We start from the raw sequence: 16,101 nt of genomic DNA on the forward strand, positions 1-16,101 counted from the left end.
ACAGACTAAGAATATCAAGGTCTAGAACATAGAAAGTGAAATCTGCCTGTAGACGAATAACGGTATAGGATCTCTAGAACAAGGAAACTATACAGAAGTACGTGGATATTATTAGCGAAAAGTTACAAACACTACACAGTAAGCAGGTTCAGGATACAGAAAGAAAATTTTAGCATACAGGTACGCTATAGCAGAAACAGACAGGGATGCCTAGGAACGACTATGTGTAATGATGGGAAAAATCGAACATCGTGGTGGTATGATAAAATGAGAACAGTTTGTAAGAAGAAGGTGTATCAGAAGTACCTCCAAAGAAGATCTGATGAAGACAGGGAATTAATTGTAGGCTACGTTGATGAAAGAGCCGAGTTGACTTCAAGAATAATACATGGGAGGATTTTTGTAATACTTGGTCAATCAACAGAGAAACTTTTCTGGACAGAAATAAATAATCCTAGAAAGGGAGGGAGAAAGGAAATAAATAACATAATGTTTTGGGTAAATCACTTGACAGATGGAAAAAAAAATTATATAGAAAAACTTCTCACCGTCGCAAAACACCAAGCGCATGGGGAGGGAACAATGATGTCAGTGAATTTAAACTTTAGGAAGTGGAAAGGATGATAAATAAACTCAATTATCATTAAGCAGCAGGAATAGATGAAATTAGACCTTAAAATGGTGAGATCTACTCCGGAGGCAGGGATAAAATTGCTTCAATGTGTAATAAGTTTAATGGAATGTTAGTGAGCTACCTTCTTATTGGACGAGGGCAGTATTTTCAACCATCTTTACGGTTGTGAAAGCTGGGTGGACTTATCTTATTCATCATCAGCATTATTAGGCTGTTATTATTATATTAACGTTCTTATTTTCATTTCTTTACTTTTCTTAATTCGTTCACCCTCCAGGATTGTCTCTTTTCTATCGAACTTAGCGAGGGATCCCACCTTTGCCGTCTCAAGTTAAGTGTCCTGGAGCGTCAGACTTTGGGTCGGGGATACAACTGGGAAGAAGACCAGTACCTCGCCCAGGTGGCCTCACTTGCTATGCTGAACAGGGTGTGGGAAGATTGGAGGGGATAAATAAGGAAGAAGGAAGCAATCGTGGAGGAGATGTGGGAAACCACGGAAAACCACTTCGAGAATGGCTGAGGAGGGAATAGAACCCCTCTCTACTCAGGTGACCTCCCAAGGCTGAGTGTACCCAGTTCCAGCCCTCGTATCACTTTTTAAATTTCGTGGGAGAGCCGGGAATCGCACCCAGGTCTCCGGGGATGCAGCTTATCACGCAAACCACTACACCACACAGGCAAGCTGATTAATTTTCTATTTTCTTATTTTACAATAACGAACAATTACAGACATCACAATAAAAAGCTACACATTCGAGAATCAAGTTTCCAATTTGAAGATGCATTTGTAATAGTCTAATAATAATAATAATAATAATAATAATAATAATAATGAGTGCGTTGGCTACGCAGAAAGGATTCAGTAACTGTAAGCTTATCGTTGGGAAAAATTGAGAGAAAGAAGAAGAGCTGCTCGACTAAGTGGTATGTTCCGAGCTGTCAGCGGAGAGATGGCGTGGAATGACATTAGTAGACGAATAGGTTTGAATGGCGTTTATAAAAGTAGGAAAGATCACAATATGAAGATAAAGTTAGAATTCAAGAGGACAAACTGGGGCAAATATTCATTTATAGGAAGGGGAGTTAGGGATTGGAATAATTTACCGAGGGAGGTGTTCAATAAATTTACAATTTCTTTGAAATCATTTAAGAAAAGGCTAGGAAAGCAACAGATAGGGAATCTGCCACCTGGGCGACTGCCCTTAATGCAGATCAGTATTGATTGATTGATTGATTGTTGGGAGCTAGTAGATTCGAACTTTCCCGACTGTACCTCTGAGGAAGGATTCCCGTTTTCACACCGGACAAATTACCGTATTTAGTTGCACTTTAATATTGGTCACCTGCCACATCCTTGCCAGTCATAGCACTTTCTTTAGGGCACACATTATCCCCGAAAACCTGTATATGTTAGTGAAACGTTCATTACATAGCAAAATAATAATAATAATAATAATAATAATAATAATAATAATAATAATAATAATAATGGCTTACGTCATAATCCCATTAAGTAATTTTACAGATTTAAGAGACCGAGGTACCGAAATTTCGAAATTTTGTTCCACATACTAATAAATCTGTTGAACTGCTGCTGACGTATTTCAGCACCCGTTAGCATAAACTGAGAAGGTCATTGCTCTACTATATCAGCTGCTCAGCATGGTTTTTATATTGTATAGGCCTATTCTATGGAATACTTACATAGGAAATGAAATTTTAGCGATATCAGTCTCTCTTCTTGACTTTCACTCATCCAGCACATCGATGAAACACCCATCTTAAATTACCATGAAAAACATTCTGCGTATTTCAAAGCCTACCAGATTGGAACGAAAAGAATGACACACACTCAACACAACCTGCACTTCTTGACCTGTCTATTACCGTTACGGGCATAGCACTCGAAACTCAAGAACACAAACTCTCAATTCTACGTTGATGTTTCTAAACAATGATTCACTGACGAATACCAACGACTACCAGCTCTGCGCGTTCACGCACACACACCAGCAACAGTTGCCGACAGTCAAGTTGCTTACTACTCGGACTGAGGTATCTCTGTCCTAAATCAACAAATGCCTTGCTGACAGCTGGACTGCGCAAGAGGGGGTTACGTATCCATTCCAGTCTGCCACTGACAATATTATATCACCAGCAGTGATAAGAAAATGTCACGAAGGAAACAAAGAAATAACAAAACAAATAAACACATAAACCTTTCTGTTCGAGCGGAACGAAACTTCTCAGGAAGGAGGAGGGGAGGGTTATTTGAACCGGCTTAATTGAACCGGAATATCTGATATCAGTTCTATAAATATCAGAAGCGACATATATAGAACTTCTTATTGATCTATGATTTTCTTCGTTATATGTGTTCTCTTGCTAGCGGCTTTACGTCGCACCGACGTCTCTCAAACTGTAATAGATTTCAAGAGAGGCTTGATTAGCAGAATTATGCTCTGAAGCAAGGCTACTTAACGTGTTAATATATGTACGGCGTTTGAGGACTCCATAATAAATAATAATAAAAAGGTGGCCTCTCCCCTTCCTTTTCTCTAAGCAAAAATACCCATATTCCACAATGTAAAGCCCACATTCTACGCTATTGTGTTGACACTTTTAAAGCATTCGGTGTTCTTAACAAGAACATTCTGGTATTAGAGACGAATTAATCGCCCGGTCTGAGGTTTTTCCACATGTTCGCCATTATTCTACAGCTGAAAAATACGTTGTTATGTTTATCTAATAATATAACAACTGCTGCTCGACAAGTGTGAAACAGACTGAAAAGCAGGGGACAGTGTGAATAGAATGACACTTGACAATGCCGGGTTCCACTGCATTGCCGTTTGCCCTGTCATAAAGGGGTGGAAATTTGTAGTTCCAGGGAAAGATGCCGTCATGGCCAGACATTATGCCACACATCCACCGTGAGTCAACCTAATGGTGCAAGAATCACCGGCAGATGATAATAATAATAATAATAATAATAATAATAATAATAATAATAATAATAATAATAATAATAATAATAATAATGTCCGTCCCATTGACTGAATGGTCAGCGTTGAGGCCTTCGATTTAGAGGGTACCGGGTTCGATTCCCGGACGGGTCGGGGATTATAATCGCCTCGGATTAATTCTTATGGCCCGGGGACTGCATGTTTGTGTTTGTCCCAACACGTTCCTCTTCATATTCACTCAACACACTACACTACCAACCACCACAGAAATACGCAATAGTGATTACATCCCGCCATATAGGGTTGGTGTTAGGAAGGGCATCCGGTCGTAAAACAGGGCCAAATCCACACGTGCTACACAGTTCGCACCCGCGAACCCACAGGTGTGGGAAAAGAGGTAGAATAATAATAATAGTCTAATAATAATAATAATAATAATAATAATAATTATAATAATAATAATAATAATAATAATAATAATAATCATCATCATCATCATCTTTATCTTTGAGACCCTCTGTACAGCTTGCTGGTAACGTAGAATGGAAGTCCCGATTCCGAATTCTGGCTATTTATTTTAGGATTAACCATTTGATTTTGAAGTAGGGCCTATATTGGGCCCACAAATGCTCGTCCGAAGCCCAAACTGAGTGAAGTCATGAAAGTGGAGAAAATTAGAGTAGAATAAAATTCAAGTAATTGACAACTGCCTTGTCCGGTGTTTCTTTAACATGTTTAATTGCTGTCCAGATAGTTGCGTACTCGATTCTCTGATAGGTCTGTGTGAAGGGATTATTTCTGTAGAATGTCTGCTAGGAACAGTGTCTCAACCTCAGGACAACTTTTGAGAAACTCTTCCATGTAGTCTTGGAAACTGATTTGGGCGCTGATGTGATTAACTCAGAAACTCGGGTCATTTTTGTAAGGTAGGCTGGAGAGATAAAAATGCCTGTGGACTATTTCCACTTTTCATCTTCGTCTTATTATTATTATTATTATTATTATTATTATTATTATTATTATTAGTAGTAGTAGTAGTAGTAGTAGTAGTAGTAGTAGTAGTAGTAGTAGAAGTAGTAATTTACCTCACGGATTTATTATTTGATACATTCTTAGAAGCACGATCACACGAATTTAATTATTACTTTTTTGCCAGTGGTTTATGCACCAACGCAGACAGGCTCTTCGGCGACGATGGGTTAGGAAATGGCTAGGATCGGGAAAGAAGTGACCATAGCCTTAATAAGTACAGCCTCGGGCATTTATCTGGTATGAAAATGTGAAACTGCGGGAAAACACTCTTAGAGTTGCTGATGATGGAGTTCGAATACACAATTTCCCGAATGCAAATTAACAGCTCAACAGCCATAATTGCGTAACCAACTTACTCGGTATGTTAAACATGAATCTTAATAGGTCTTTGAACGTTCATTAGGGAACTACAGAATGATTCTGTTACGAATCCCTCTTGCTGCTCCTATCATCTTGATACTCTCACCACTGATCGTTAACATACTGCACTAGCCCTTAACATTTCTTCTTCTTCTGCTTAACATGTTTATGCATTACAATTAAATGTATTACTGTTATGATGAGTAATTCGCTGCATTATGAACACTGGAATATTAGCCTTGTAAACTCCCATGCTCCTCCTCTGTGCTCTTTATTTCAGACTTTAGCTCAGTTTCCGTCAACAAAGCTAAGTCTTACGACCTTGGAGTTTAACCTATAGAATCATTAATCATCAATTACGTCCATTCCATTGTAGGAACATCCTTGAAAACCAGTAATTTAATCCAGTCGTCCACTCCATAGCTGAGCTTTAACCTTTCAAGTTGTACCTTATTACGATCAATTGATAACATTTTTGAACAAAATTTTCTGGAATACAGTTCACTTACTGCCTTGGGAGACATAAGTCTAATTACACCCGATGGACTTCCATACTTGCAGCTGTGTTGATGTTTATTAAAATAACCGGTTCTGCGTGGGAAATGACGTGTCGATAATGATACATAGTTCAGCTATGGTAAGTATGGTTGTCTTGGCTTGGTGAAGTTTATGACGAAATCGTCCATGATTGCATTTGAGACGAGGTATAGAAACTATAAACTTTCTGGAACACGCATGTTTCTTGTACCAGTGAGCAGGAGCCATAGAGGAAGAAAGTAACCTTGTTAGAAGGTATTCCGAAGGAATGTTTAACACTTGAATTGGAGATCGATATTAAGAAGTGGAAGCTTTTCGGAGATCCTCAGTGCTTAGTTCATAATGACCTTTTTCACCACGCTAATTAATCGAGGTTACTGTTCATTTCCCTCTAACCTTATAATGGGACCAATAACTATTCCCTTATCTTCTGACCGGTCAAAACGTCCGCCTTTGTGGTGTAGTGGTTAGTGTAATTAACTACCACCCCTGGAGGCCCGGGTTCGATTCCCGGCTCTGCCACGAAATTTGAAAAGTTCTACGAGGGCTGGAACGGGGTCCACTCAGCCTCAGGAAGTCAACAGAGTAGAGGGCGTTCGATTCCCACCTCAGCCATACTCGAAGTAGTTTTCTGTGGTGTCCCACTTCTACTCCAAGCAAATGCCGGGATGGTACCTAACTTTTCTTGCTAGTGGCTTTACGTCGCACCGGCACAGAGAGGTCTTATCGCGACGATGGGATAGGAAAGGCCTAGCAGTTGGAAGGAAGCGGCCGTGGCATTAATTAAGGTACAGCCCCCAGCATTTGCCTGGTGCGAAAATAGAAGACAACGGAGAACCATCTTCAAGGCTGCCGACAGTGGGATTCGAACCCACTATCTCCCGCATGTAAGCTCACAGCCGCGCGCCCCTGACCGCACGGCCAACTCGCCCAGTGGTACCTAACTTAAGGTCACGGCCGCTTCCTTCCTCTTCTCTGTCTATCCCTTCCAAACTTCCCTTCACCGCACAAGCCTACTGTTCAGCACAGCAGGTGAGGCCGCTTGGGCAAGGTACTGGTTCTACTTCCCGGTTGTCTCCGACCCGAAGTTCCACGATCGCTGAGTCCGAGGGGGGGGAACACCCTGGAGGGTAAACAGAAGGAAGGAAGGAAGGAAGGAAGGAAGGAAGGAAGGAAGGAAGGAAGGAAAGAAAGAAAGAAAGAAAAAGGAAAAAGAAAATAATAAAATATCATGTTTGGATAGGACTAAATCAACATTAATGGGCAAATTCTTTATTGCGGTGAAGTAGGTTCTACTAGAAATAGAACAGGAGACAAATATATATATATATTTTTAAGTAACAGTAACGAGATGGTGGTGCGTGTGATAGTGGCTAATAAGGGTTTAGCGGTAGTGATCTCCATGTGGACAGGGACCAGGCCACATTTGCGAATGATGATAGCTGCAGTGTGGTTAAAAGTCCAGCAACCGCGCAGGTTGTTGATGTCACAACCGCACTATAACCGCAATCTATCAGGCGCGACAATTTACACGGCAGAAAAATAAAATCAGTTACCTCAAAGCTGGGAAAGCCATCACATGATAAATTAAATCTTTATGGCACTTTGATATTCCTGATCCATCATTACTATTTCAAAAATCATCAAGTTACCTTTCCAGCTGAATTTGAATGTTTAACGACAGCTAAGCATGATATCGGAGTGAATAAAACGTAGGCCCTACAGTATTTGACTGAGATGATGAGTATTAGAAACCCCAATTGTGCAAACCTAGCCATGAGATAGAAAAGCGAAAATATTTTTACGCATGATAGGCCTAGTTTATTGCAGAGGTACTTTGTGAGGCAAACATTATTGCAGAACAGAAGCACCATCACTTCCCTGGGACTGCTCTAAAACTTTGAATGTAGTCTAAGTATAAACTGAAATTTAAAATGACTCCTGGTTAAATTTACTTGTAAATTAAAAGAACATGAACACTAAGATGACTTTACCATAAAATAATCAAATCGATATTTTTCAATCTACAGGAAAGGAAAATAGAGGCATCAGAAGCCTTTTTCAAAGCCCTTGGGGAACAAACACTCCCTTAAGAAAATGTATAGGCCTACCGGTCGAGTAGGCGGTGGTGTTATGGGCGCGCTGCTGTAAGCTTGTATCCGGGAAATAGTGGGTTCGTACACCACTGTCGTAGCCCTGAAGATGTTCTTTTTGTGGTTTCCTATTCTCACACTAGGCAAATGCTGGGGCTTGGTCGACTTTTTCCCACTCCTAGACCTTTCCAATCCTATCGTCGCCCTAAGACATATCTGTGTTGGTGCGGCGTAAAGCAAGTTGTAAAAAGAAAACAAAACAAAAGAAAAGAATAAGTATTCATTCAGAAATATATAGTCTAGGCTTACAATAATACTTTTCTCCTTCCTGTTTTCCGAATTTATTGGGGTCAACATTTAATATGGATTTGGTTCAGTTTTACGGCCGGATGACCTTTCTGATGCCAATCACATTTGTGGCGGGATATATGATTTACTAATGCATGTTTCTGTGGTGATTAGTACTGTGGTAAGTATTGCACCCGACAAGGGGCCCCTGTGGGGTGCAGTATAAGAAGATAAGCATTGCATCTAGACAGGCCTAGGTATATGCCGATAAGTGTATTAAGATGAACACAAATACCCAATCCCCCCAGAAAATGAATTGAACATGTACAGTATGTCCAACCCTTCTCCCATTTCTCTGCGGAGAACCACACGCAGTTAAAATCCTCGGCCCGGCCGGAAATGAAACCCGGATCCCTTTGAATTGAAGACCAGTACGCTTACCATTCAGCCAAGGACTCAGACTTCCAGCTCCTTGGTTGAATTGTCAAGCGTTCAGGCCTTCGGTTGAAAGGGTCCCAGGTTCGATTCCCGGCCGGGTTTGGTAATTTAATCGCATCTATATAATTATTCTGGCTCGGAGACTGGCTGTTTGTGCTTTTCCCAATACATTCCATTTCATATTCGGACAACACACAACACTACCAACCACCACAGAAACATTCAATACTGACTACATCCCTCAACATAGGATTGGCGTCAGGAAAGGAATCCGGCTGTAATACAGGGCCATATTCAAATGTGCTACCCCTCAGATTTTGGAGACGGAAACTGAGTAGGCTAAAACAATACTTAATTAGGTCTAATTTAGATTGTAGGTCTACGTAGGCCTAATTGCTTTTACGCTTGACATAATAATAATAATAATAATAATAATAATAATAATAATAATAATAATAATAATAATAATAATAATAATAATAATAATAATAATAATCGTATAGCCTCAGCTACCGTGTGCAGACATTTCGATTTGACGCCATTTGGCTGCCTGCTCGTCAATTTCGACGTTCCGTTTTACTCTAGGCCCGCAAGATGGCAGACAGAGTAAACCGGATCTCTCTTGGTCGTCTATGGCTGAGATTTAATGAATTTTGTCGGGTAAACACCAAATGTGTCACCAGAGATCTTTTACATGCCGACATAGTACGACATGGAGTATCGAATGGACTTTTTTCCGCCCTTCAAAAATCCGACTACCTCTGCCGGGTTTGAACCCGCTATCTTGGGGATCCGGAGGCCGACACTCTACCACGGACGCTTGACATGAAAGTGCAAAATTGAAGAATTTTCAACAAGGTAACAGAGAATTCATAGAATTGTTTTCGCTCGCACAATTACATTTTCAACCAATTTGAAGTTTATAATGACGTCATAGGCTATACGAGGTAGTAACATGTTTTGTCGTATTAGGCAAGGCTGAAATACACTTACCTTACGGGGAATATGTCAGTACCACAGTAGGCCTATAGCCTACCTGACGCTATCGTCAATTACCGCTGATACCGACATCCCAATATAGCTATATCCACGTTTTACTGCATTATTATTATTATTATTATTATTATTATTATTATTATTATTATTATTATTATTATTATTTGTAACGGTTCAAATCCCGTTACAAGATGATATCTGTATTTTTATTATTGTATGATTTTATCTGTATATTATTATTATTATTATTATTATTATTATTATTATTATTATTATTATTATTATTATTATGTCAGTATTATTATTATCTTATCTGTGATATTGTACTATTATTGTAATTATCCGTTTTATTCAATATTGCAATTGCCTGTTGCTTGCAAGATTGCACTTAGATGTAGACATATATACGTATGTGTAGTATAACACTCAATACCTGTACAGTGAGAATTGTTGTATATATCAGAGATTGGAAGTGACGTTGTTATATTGCGACACCAGTGGAGATTCTGCCAAGTCATCGCCGCGCCTTGGCTATGTCATTGTATTTATTTAGAATATGCTCTCAGAGAGTCAATCGCCGCGGGGCTATTTCACCACTGGATGTAATATTTGTCGCGTAGGTGGGAGTATGTCATTGTTATTTTTGGAGATTACGTAGCTGTGTCAACCAAAGTCTATATAAGGTGGGTGCACATTGTAGCGTCAGTCATTACTTATACGGATGCAGTACAGTGAAGTAGTCTACTAGATCAAGAGGCCTTAAGTGGTCAGCCAACCAGTGTGAACGAGAGATGGTGAAGACTCAGTGAGCCATTATTGGTCATTGAGAGAGTGAGACCAAATGGTTGGTCCGTCACTTAGTGGAAGACGCGGACGCAAGGCTTACCAAGGAGTCAGAGAGGGCAACCCTGGACCTACCAAGAGGTCATACCATATTGACTTACAAAGAAGTCAGATGATATGGAGAAGAAGCAGTCTCAAGGATGTATCACCACGTTAGGCGTGACACATCTACAGTAAACACCAGAGCAATGGATTACGTCGTAATTACACTAAAAGTGTTGAAGGTACAGTCAAGTGAATCAGTGAGGGAAATATTTTGTATAAATTGTTAAATGTCCGGTCAAGTAGAATTCAAATTCATGCCTAGTTTCTTTCAGTTGCAATGTCATAATTTCATATTCTCATCTGTTTTATCGCAACAAGACTCACTATTTTTTGATATATTATTTAAAGAATATATATTGTTCTATCAAACGAATTCATAGTTTTATTTCATTGAAAGTAAAATATCTTAACCTCAAAATTAATGGGGAAACCGAACGCCAATCTCCTTTTCCCAGAACTTAAATGGTATGTTGTCAAAAGTAAGCTTATTACCCCACACCTTAGAGATAGTCAAGAGTCTCATTCTATTATTGCTGTACTGAGTGACAGCTGGCGCCCTTAAAATAACGTATGTGTAAGTAAGCAGGTAACAAGTAAGTGTGAGTACAAGGTCCAACAAGTGTGTATTTTATTTAATAAATGCAGATTTTCAGATTTTTCAATATAAATTCAGATTTCCATATTAAATGTAGTTTTACATATGTGTGTAAATTCAGTCAGACAGTTAGGAAGTTATCAAAGTGTCGACGCAACGTGGGACTGGAATAAATTCAGAATTTGTTCTGAATGACAGCATATCATAGGTTCATTTTGGGAGGAGTGTGCGCATTTAAGCCAACGGAAATTATTACCGGTAAATGTCAAGAGTATAATTTTGTGATATATATTTGTATTTTTGGGATATGTCAAGGGATTTGAAGAGGGAAATTAATTTGAGATCGCGTACTATCACTAGTGAACCAAAGATGGACAAGGAAGACAGTAACAAGTCATGTGACGACGAGGTCATTGCTTCTGCGGACATCCAAGGTGAAATTCAGAGTAGGGAGCAGGGGTATACGATGGAAAATTCTGAGGAAATTCAGGAAAGTGCAGAAATTGAGAAGCACATTGAAACTCAAAAGGAAATCGTGGGGGGGATGAACCAAGATATTCTAAATTTGCTGTTGGCCCAAATGACCGAGCTCAGGAAACAAATGGTTAATAAGGAACAGATGGAAGAATTAATTGATAATAGTAATGAAAATAGTAATAAACGAATGGAAAAGATGAGTGAAAATAATAAGAAAGAGATGAAAGAATTAATTGATAGTAGTAATGAAAATTGTAATAAACAGATTAATTCTCTAAGTAGTAAAATGGAACAAATAATTAGTAGTAACGAAAATAATAAGAGAGAGATGCAAGAATTAATTAGTAATAGTAATGAAAATAGTAATAAACGAATGGAAAAGATGAGTGAAAATAATAAGAAAGAGATGAAAGAATTGATTGGTATTAGTAATGAAAATAATAAGAAACAAATGGAAGAATTAATTGGCAGTAATAAAGAAAATTTTAATGTGACCAATGAGAAAATAGATGCTTTAAGTGAATCACTAAATTATAAAATAGATACTAAGATAGTAGAGGTAACTAGTCAAATATCTACGTTAGAAAATAAGTTAAATAAAGAGTGTGTTGACCTTAGAGGAGAAATGGAGTCGAATCGGAGCGATCTTCATACTCAAATTGAGCATGTCAAAGGAACTTGTACAGAGAATATCAAAGAGTTAAGTAATAAGATTTCTAGTAATCGGGAAGAAATTAACGAGATTGTAGACAAAAGACTAGACAAGATCCATAAAGCAGTGGGGCAAGATATGAGGGAATGTGTCAGTAAGGTAGAAACGTTTGAAAAAGAGCTTGGGCAGGTCAGAGAACTAAAGAATAAACAAGAAACTTTGTCGCAAAAGGTTACAGAGAAAGAGGAAAAATTACAGGAAGAATTGAGAATAATGAAAGAGAATGCGGAGAAAGTGGCGGAAGAAAAAGTTTTGAATTGCCAGAGGGTACTACGGCAAGAAATGAGAGAAGGTCAGATTACAAGAGAAATAGTAGTAACGAGTGGTTTATACAATAGGGACCAAGATTTGCCTAAGTTTACTGGAAAACAATTTAATCCTATGGAATTTCTAACATTAGTTGAGAAAAGATTTGCAAATAAGTTGAGGGATAATATTATCGAATGGGAATACGTATTAGAGATCTTGTCGAATTCCTTCATTGGTGAAAGTAAAACCTGGTTTCAAGTGTACCGTAATAATATGTCTAATTTGGAAGAATTTAAAGAGAAGTTTATTAATAAGTTTTGGGATGAGAATGTCCAGGGTCGTGAAAGAGAACGGATTATGTTTGGTAAATATAGACAACAGGAGGGGGTGTCTATGACAGAATACTTTCTGGCACACGTGCTTATCTGGAAAAATCTTAATAGTATTGGTTCAGAAGTCGATATCGTAAGGATTATGTTAAAACATTATTCTGATAGGATTAGGGAAGCTGCGTGTATGCAGAAAGTCAGTACTATCAAAGAAATGGAGGTATTGCTAGATAGTTTTGAGGCTCTGAATAGTAGCATAGGCGGCAATCGACCACAAAGTAGAAATGTAGAGGGAGCGGGAAACAGGTCAGATAATTATCAGAGAAGAGTAAACAATTATGATCAGACGAGGGCTAATGGGAATTTTAATAGTGATAGAGGTCAGCAGAGTTACCCGAGACAATCCGACAATGGGAGGCGTGGGGATTTGAGTCATAGAGATGAAAATAGGCCTAACACGAGTGTTATTCAGGATCCATCATTGAGCCAGCGCACTTTAAACTCTCAGCGGACTGCATAAACAGGTCACGTGAACAGTCCGAAGGTAAAAGTTGTCAAAAACTGGTAGGTAGTGTAGATAATTGTGTAGTAAAAGTAGATTTAAGAGAACAACGTGATTGTGACCTAAGTAGTGATAAGTCAAATGTTTTAAGTGATGACGTAGTCATAGGTAATAAAGTAAGAAATAGTAGTATTAATTTAGATATAAGGAGTGATTTGTTAAGCGATGTAAGTAGTTATAATACTGAGGATATAAGTAGTGAGGTAGTGACTCCGACGATAGAAATTATTATATGGAGAAGAAAAGTGAAGGTATTATTAGACTCTGGTAGTGAAAGGTCATGTATTAGCTCCAAGCTTTACGAGGAAATTCTGAAAGAAAGTCAGAATATAACAGAGATTCCTGTGAGGCAAACCTTCATTATAACAGCGGTGGGTAGCAAGTCACAGAGAGTAAATAAAATGATAGCGGTACCTATTACGATTGAAAATGAATGTAACTTTCAACCATGCCTTGTTGTGCCAAATCTGGTGTATTCAGTTATTTTAGGAGCTGACTGGCTTACAAATCATGGAGCTAGATTAGACTTTGATTCAGGTAGTGTGTGTTTGTCCTGGGGGAAAACTAGCAAACAAGTATGTGTGAATTATGAAGGGTCTGAGGTAAGTGTTGATAACGTGTGTTCTGGTAAAGGTATTAGGGAGGCGAGTGAAGGTGTTCCTAGTGAGAGGAGATGTTTTGACGTGTGTCACTTGTGCATAAGACAGGATCCAAGGGATAGTCTGTATGAGACAGTGGCGAGAAGTAATTTGAGTGAATTACAGGAGGAGCAGTTGTGTTCGATGTTAGGTGAGCATCGAGATGTATTTAGTGATAAGCCAGGAAGAACACATGTATATGAACACAAATTTGTTGTACATGACCATTCATCATTTGTGGGACCTAAGTACCCCATTCCACTCAAATATGCTAGTGCTGTCGAAGAACAGATAAACATTATGCTGGATTACGGAATAATTGAACCATCTTGTAGCCATAGTATTAATCCTTTAATTATCGTTGCCAAGAAGGACGGGTCAGTCAGGCTGTGTATTGACGCCAGGCTTATGAATCAGAGGATTGAGGCAGACCAACAGAGGCCTGAAACAGTGGAAGAACTCATTCAGCGTTTTGAAGGAAAAACATGGTTTTCCATTATGGATTTGTCTTCTTCATTTTGGCAAATTCCCCTCAGAAGAGAGGACAGACCTCTCACAGCTTTCGCATATAAGAATTGTTTGTATCAATTTGCAAGAGTCCCGTTTGGTACAAAAACGTCTTCGGCAGCGTTGATTCGTGCTATGTCTAGAGTTTTAGGTCGGGATACAGGGGATTTTGTTACCATGTACATTGATGACGTAGTAATAGCATCTCACACTTTTGAAGAACACATGGAACATTTGAACATAGTCTTACAGAAAGTTAGAGAGGGAGGCTTCACATTAAAACTGGATAAGTCAACATTTTGCACACAACAGATTACATTTTTGGGGCACACTGTATCTGCACAGGGGGTAAAACCAGAACAAACGAGATTAGAGAAGATTAACAACACGAGCACTCCTCGTAATAGTAAACAGTTAAAATCATTTTTAGGGGTTTGTAATTATTTTAGACGTTTTGTCATCCAATATGCAGCGTTGTTAGAGCCATTCAGAGGCTTATTGAAAGGTGGAGCTAAATGGAAGTGGACAGTTGAACATGATGAGGCATTTCTTAGGCTGAAGAAAGGTTTTAATGATGCCGTTATGTTAAAATACCCTATGCCTGATCGCGAGTTCGTACTCATGACCGATGCGTCAGAAAAGGGCATTTCCGGATGTTTGTGTCAGAGGGATGACGAAGGAAATTTGGGTATTGTTTCTTTGGCGAGTCGGGGACTCAGCTTGACTGAAAAAAGGTATACCATCACGGAAATTGAGTTCTTGGCTATTATTTATTCATTAAGCAAATTTAGGATGTATGTATTAGGAAATAAGTTTGAGATATGGACAGATCATCAGGCATTAGTATTTATTAAGACATGTAAGTTAACAAGTAATAGAATGACAAGGTGGATTTTAGCTATCAGTGAATATGACTTCACTATTAGACATATTAAAGGTAAAGATAACGTCTTAGCCGATTTCCTCAGTAGGAATTTATCAGGCAATACTGAGTCAAGGTATGTAGATATACGAGAAGGCATACTGGTATGTGTGGGTAATGTGACGGACAACACGACAGAACGAGATCGATTACGTCATCTCATGGTGGAACAGGAGAGGGACGATGAGATGAATGTTATCCTGACCTGGTTAAGAGATAAGGAGGCAAATGTTCTTGTGAAGAAAGGTAAACATGAATATAAACTAAGTAGTGGTTTCCTGTCAAGGAAGTGTCATTCTGGGGAATTTAAAGTTTGTGTACCAAAGGCATTACAGGAAGACATGATTTGGTATTATCACAAAGAACTCGGTCATTTTGGGGCAAACAAGGTTCTTTATGCTATTCAAGGGAATTTTGTGTGGAAGAATATGGGAAGGAGTATTAGGAAATTACTTGCGACCTGTGATCTATGTCAACGTAGTAAGCATCCTAACAGGACGTTAGAGGGTCCACGGCAAGCAGTCATTGTAGACAAGCCAGGCCAACTTATATGCGTAGATCTGTTCGGGCAACTAGTAAAATCTCGGTATGGATACCGGTATGTGTTCGTTTTGATTGATGCCTTCAGCAAATATGTCAAAATGTATCCCCTGAGAAAAGCTACGGGAAGGGGTTGCCTAAAGCAGGTTATTGACAGATATATTCCTGAGTTTGGATGTCCACTCAGAATATTATCAGATCACGGCAGTCAGTTCAGTTCAAAGATATGGACTACCAAGTTGAATGAACTGGGTGTTAAGGCCATATATTCGTCTATTCGATACCCACTAGGTAATATGGTCGAGCGGGTCATGAGAGAGATCGGGAGAATATTCAGA

Source organism: Anabrus simplex, chromosome 1 (genome assembly GCF_040414725.1).
Source record: "Anabrus simplex isolate iqAnaSimp1 chromosome 1, ASM4041472v1, whole genome shotgun sequence".
Classification (NCBI taxonomy): Eukaryota; Metazoa; Arthropoda; class Insecta; order Orthoptera; family Tettigoniidae; genus Anabrus; species Anabrus simplex.